Source organism: Mobula birostris, chromosome 1, assembly GCF_030028105.1.
Source record: "Mobula birostris isolate sMobBir1 chromosome 1, sMobBir1.hap1, whole genome shotgun sequence".
Lineage (NCBI taxonomy): Eukaryota > Metazoa > Chordata > Chondrichthyes > Myliobatiformes > Myliobatidae > Mobula > Mobula birostris.
This window is the reverse complement of record NC_092370.1, coordinates 1339425-1345213: the sequence shown is the minus strand read 5'-3', so window position 1 is coordinate 1345213 and position 5789 is coordinate 1339425. Positions and strand designations below refer to the sequence as shown.

The 5789-nt window shown below is 47.9% G+C and overlaps 1 non-coding gene across 1 annotated transcript; it reads left to right on the top strand.

Moving 5' to 3' along the window:
- The first annotated feature begins 3398 nt into the window (after positions 1–3398).
- trnay-gua (transfer RNA tyrosine (anticodon GUA)) lies at positions 3399–3484 on the top strand. The gene is given in 2 exon segments: positions 3399–3435; positions 3449–3484. It is a non-coding gene; the product is annotated as a tRNA-Tyr (tRNA).
- The last annotated feature ends 2305 nt before the right edge of the window (positions 3485–5789 follow it).

Below are 5789 nucleotides of genomic sequence, written 5' to 3'. Positions count from 1 at the left end.
CTTCTTAGTAAAGACAGAACCAAAGTAATTATTCAATTGGTCTGCCATGTCTTTGCTCTTCATAATCAACTCACCTGTTTCTGCCTGCAGGGGACCTACATTTGTCTTTACCAGTCTTTTCCTTTTTACATATCTATAAAAGCTTTTACAGTCCGTTTTTATGTTGCCTGCCAGTTTTCTCTCATAATCTTTTCTCCCCTTCCTAATTAATCCCTTTGTCCTCCTCTGCTGAACTCTGAATTTCTCCCAGTCCTCAGGTGAGCCACTTTCTCTGGCTAATTTGTATGCTGCTTCTTTGGAATTGATACTATCCCTAATTTCTCTTGTCAGCCACGGGTGCACTACCTTTCTTGATTTATTCTTTTGCCAAACAGGGATGAACATTGGTTGCAGTTCATCCATGCAATCTTTAAATGCTTGCCATTGCATATCCACCGTCAATCCTTTAAGTGTCATTTGCCAGTCTATCTTAGCTAATTCACGTCTCATACCTTCAAAGTTACCCCTCTTTAAGTTCAGAACCTTTGTTTCTGAATTAACTATGTCACTCTCCATCTTAATGAAGAATTCCACCATATTATGGTCACTCTTACGCAAGGGGTCTCTCACGACAAGATTGCTAATTAACCCTTCCTCATTGCTCAAAACCCAGTCCAGAATAGCCTGCTCTCTAGTTGGTTCCTCGACATGTTGGTTCAAAAAACCATCCCGCATACATTCCAAGAAATCCGCTTCCTCAGCACCTTTACCAATTTGGTTCACCCAATCTACATGTAGATTGAAGTCACCCATTATAACTGCTGTCCCTTTATTGCACACATTTCTACTTTCCTGTTTAATACCATCTCCGACCTCACTACTACTGTTATGTGGCCTGTACACAACTCCCACCAGCGTCTTCTGCCCCTTAGTGTTACCCAGCTCTACCCATATCGATTCCACATCTTCCCGGCTTATGTCCTTCCTTTCTATTGCGTTAATCACTTCTTTAACCAGCAACGCCACCCCACCTCCCCTTCCTTCATGTCTATCCCTCCTGAATATTGAATATCCCTGAACGTTGAGCTCCCATCCCTGGTCACCCTGGAGCCATGTCTCTGTGATCCCAACTATATCACCCAGATGCCAGAATCTGAATTTCGGCACATGGTTGGAGGGCACCGTTGAAAGCGAAAGCAGCTGACGACATTGTTATCGGCCTTATCTCGTTTCCGTATATCCGCTGAAGTGGAATTTGGCTCACATGTGTGGTGGCACAAGTCGGTAGAAAAATCTTCATATTTCTGCAAGAGCTTTGAAGTGGGAGTTGTGAAACAGAAGAGGCAGATGTGCATAAAGTGTACAGGAGCATGAGATTGGAGCGCCCTGCACAAGCTAGCTCCTGGAACAGCAGGTTTGAAGTGTGCGTATGTCTGCAGTGTTTTGTCCCTCTTATCACCGTCCAGGAGAGAGGCAAATCGCCCAGTGATGATGAAATTCAGTCATTGAGCTTTTCAGGAGATTTAACATTTGCCTGTAGTTTTCCATAATTGTCGGAGAATGCGGGAACGAAATGGACAGGAAAGGCAGATCCGTGAATGTTCACTTTGATAGCAGCGTAGATTTCCAGCCGACTGTTGAGTGATAGTTGGAGTTTTACAATCCAGAAGAAATGGAGACGCGGCCATCTCCTTGGTTCATGAAGAAGTCCTGCTTCTGACACATGAGTTCCCTCCGTGGCGTAATTATACAGGAAAGGTGAATGTGGGAAGGTTGCTAACAGTGGTGCTGTTGGTGATATGTGGGTGTTGAGGGGCCAGACTTCAGCTGAGGGGCATCTGCATGTTCACGGAAGCGACGCATTGCACGGTTTGTTTCGGTGTCTCCATGAGGAAGTGATTCTACGCCAAATTTTTGTCGCTACTTTGAAGTCTAGATATCTGTCATAGTCCGGTCCGTGAAGTCCATATTCCGGTTCACGGTCCGGTCCTCGACCCTTGCTCCAGGTTTTCCTTTCTACCCTGTTTCTGTCCTTGTTGAGGTAACTGAGGCAGCTGAAGCTCGTTTGGGCTGGCTGCATAAATACCTCCAGAGACCAGGGCGTGGTTGCTGGATTGTTCTTGTCCTTACTCCTTGTATCCGTTCCTCTGCCTTCCTGTCCCTTTCCTCCACCCAGGTAAGCCAGGCCGTCTTGTCGGTATCTGGGGTTAGTTCTGTCCCGTCCTGTCCCTTGCCTCTGTCGGGTGTTGATCCGCGCCCTGCCCAGGAGTAACGCGCCCTGCCCAGGAGGAACCTGCTAAGCCTCGCCTCAAATGTCCAGGCTCCAGCCTCGCCTCGCCTCGCCTCGCCTCAAGTCTCTTGCCAAGCCGCGTCCTTGCCTCGTTCTGGGGCTGAGGTTCTTGTGCAGTCTCTGGCTCGGAGTCCAAGCCCGGGCTCCTCGCTCCCTTGTTCTGTCCTGTTCCAGGTTCCTTGTTTTCCTGTCCATGTCCTTGCCATCGCCCTGTATCCTAGTCCTGTCCCTAGTACTTCAGTGTCTGTGTCTTGCACTTGGGTACGTTCCCAGCCGGTGCCCGTATGACAATATCAATTCCAACTGCCGTCACAATCGGTTGTAAAAATAGACAGAAATATAATTTTTTGCATGCGCGAGAATGAATTGTCGTTTGGGGACATGAAAGGTGACCGTGGCAGAGAGCGACCGTATGTGTGTCTGAGTGGTTGGTCGATGATTGAGTGAGTGTGTCTGTCTGTGAGCTGCTGATTGTGCAACGGTATTCAGCGGCAGGCATGCAATGGTGCTTGTGGCGCTGAGCAAATTACAGGAGGTGAACCGGATGGTCTGGGGAATTAGCTCAAATGGTAGAGCGTTCGCCTAGCATGCGAGAGGTAGCGAAATCGATGCTCGCATTCTCCATTGACATTTTGTATCCAGAGGCACTCGTCTCATTAAATTGCTCTGAAGTTTGGAATGCAGAAAATATAGGGACGGCGGAGAGGGACATGAACATGTCTCAGTCAAAGGAAAAGGGGGAAATGTCGTAGGTCTGCTGCGTTAAAGGCAGATACGACGAAAAGCTAGCTGGCAGCTGGTGTTTCAGTAATGCATGAGCTGCAGGCGATCATTCAGAGAGAAATCAGTTCAGTGGTCAAAAGGAAATTGCCCTGGGCACTGGACGAAATGAGAAAGCGGAGTAGCCGTTGATTTTGACAAGCAAAGGAAATCAAAGAGCTGTGTTGGAGTCGTACTTAGAATGGTGATCAGCTCGATGATGTGCGTCATCCGGTCGCCTGTGGCCCCTAGTGCTGGAAGGACTAGTACGCAATTGGCAGGCTGTTGACTGGGTGGAGAGACACTGGGATGAAAATCTGCATAATCATTGTCGGTAGGAGCCAAAGTGGCGAAGCTTGGTGTCGCTTTTCCTTCGATAGCTCAGTTGGTAGAGCGGAGAACTGTAGAGGAAATGGAGTCATCCTTAGGTCGCTGGTTCGAATCCGGCTCGAAGGATCGAGACTTCTTTTACTACGCGGGTCATCAATTCCGTACTACGGAGCTTCTCGGTGGCACAAGACTGCAGTCCGAATTGCTCCGACTCGTGACGGGATAGAATACAGAGACATCTAATCACATAACAGGCAAGGCCAGCAGACTCACGCTTGCTGCTCTGACAGTACGACAACTCCCACCCGTCCTAAAGTAAAACAAAGATAGAAATATTAGATTAGATATGATTAGATGATGAGGTCACTCAGTCCTCGTTTACTGTAATTTTAAAATGCATGCGTTAAAAAATGATACCATGTTCCTCCAGTATGATATCACAGAAACACAAGACAGATTTGAACATCAGTCACTGAAAGCAAGCATGCAATACAGCAGGCAGTGAAGAAAACTAATGGCATGCTGGCCTTCACAACAAGGGGAATTGAGTTTAAGAGCAAAGAGGTCCTTTTGCAGCTGTACAGGGCCCTGGTGAGACCAGACCTGGAGTACTGTGTGCAGTTTTGATCTCCAATTTTGAGGATTGACATTCTTGTTAATGAGGGAGTGCAACGTAGGTTCACAAGACTAATTTCCGGGATGGGGGGACTGTCATATGTCGAAAGATTGGAGCGACTGGGCTTTTATATTCTGGAATTTAGAAGGCTGAGAGGGGATCTTATTGAAACATAGATAGATAGATAGATACATATATATACTTTATTAATCCCGAGGGAAATTTGGTTTCGTTACAGCCGCACCAACCAAAAATAGAGCGTAAGTATAGCAATACAAAAAACCCCGACAATCAAACACCAAAATGCAAACTATGCCAGATGGAAAATAAGTCCAGGACCAGTCTATTGGCTCAGGGTGTCTGAACATCCACGGGAGGAGCTGCAAGTTCGATGGCCACAGGCGGGAACGACCTCCCGTGCCGCCAAGTGTTGTATCACGGTAGAATGTGGCAGAAGTCCAATAGGAAAAAGTTCAATATCCAGTCTGCAAACACGTTCCTCGATCGTAATATACCCCGGATTGTACCATCGTTTGTTAACCAGATCAGTAAGCACCGAACTCCTTCATGCTCACCGATCTCAGTGCACTTCCGGTCAGGCGAAACGGTATTAAACACCGAACTCCTCTTTCGACCCGTTCCTCTTTCCACGGCTTTGTGATCCCCCTCTGTGTGTTTTCCTCCGGATTTCCGCAGGAGTGTCCACCGCTCGGTTCGCTAAGCCGGCCGGCATTTGGTGGTCCGTGAAATACACAATGCGACCTTGCTTCCGTCCCGCGTGTCGGGATTTAACCATTTCCAGCCCTAAAGAAAACCCAAACAAATCTCTTTCTACCAGCACGTTAGAGAGGGTGCAGCATCGACGTGTTACCGTGAGGAAGGAAAATACAAAAAATAGCGCAAATTAAAAAGTAAGAAGAAGAAAGTGAAAATAGATCGGAGCGGCTGCACCAGGCTGCATGCACGACCGGCGCATGCGCACTAACGATATAAGATTATTAAGGGATTGGACACGCTGCAGGCAGGACGCATGTTCCCGCTGATGGGTGAGTCCAGAACCAGAGGCCACATTTTAAGAATAAGTGCTGGGCCATTTAGAACGGAGTTGAGGAAGAACTTTTTCACCCAGAGAGTGGTAGACATATGGAATACTCTGGCCCAGAAGGCTGTGGAGGCCAAGTCTCTGGATGCTTTCAAAAATGGCCTACTTCTGCACCTATTGTCTATTGTCTATTGACCAAGACTAAAATTGACAAAAACACATAATTCTACCAAATAGTTACAACGGTGCAAAGCAATACGGTAATTTGATAAGAGCAGACCATGGGCATGGAAATAAAAAGGTTTCAATTACCTTATGACTTCGTCATCTCACGCAGACGGTAGAAGGAAGAAACTCCCCCTGCCATGAGCTTCCAGCGCCGCAAACCTGCTGATACAGCGTCCTGGAAGCACCCGTGCACAGTCCGACTTTGACTCCGTCCGAAAACTTCGATCTTCCGACCAGCCCTCTGACACCGAGCACCGAGCACCATCTCTGCCGAGCGCATCGACCCAGGCCCCGGCCGCCAAGCAACAGGCAAAGCCGAGGGTTACATTCCTCTCCGGAGATTTCCGATCACACAGTAGCAGTGGCAGCGAAGCAGGCATTTCAGAAATTTCACCAGATGTTCCTCCGTGCTCTCACGTCTGCCTCCATCAAATCACAATTGTGCACGGCCTCCTACTTGACAGGTAACAGATATTCATCACTGGTGCGGCCGCGCGTAGCAGGTGTACAGAGGAAGAGACCGACCCAAAGGCCCAGATGGAACA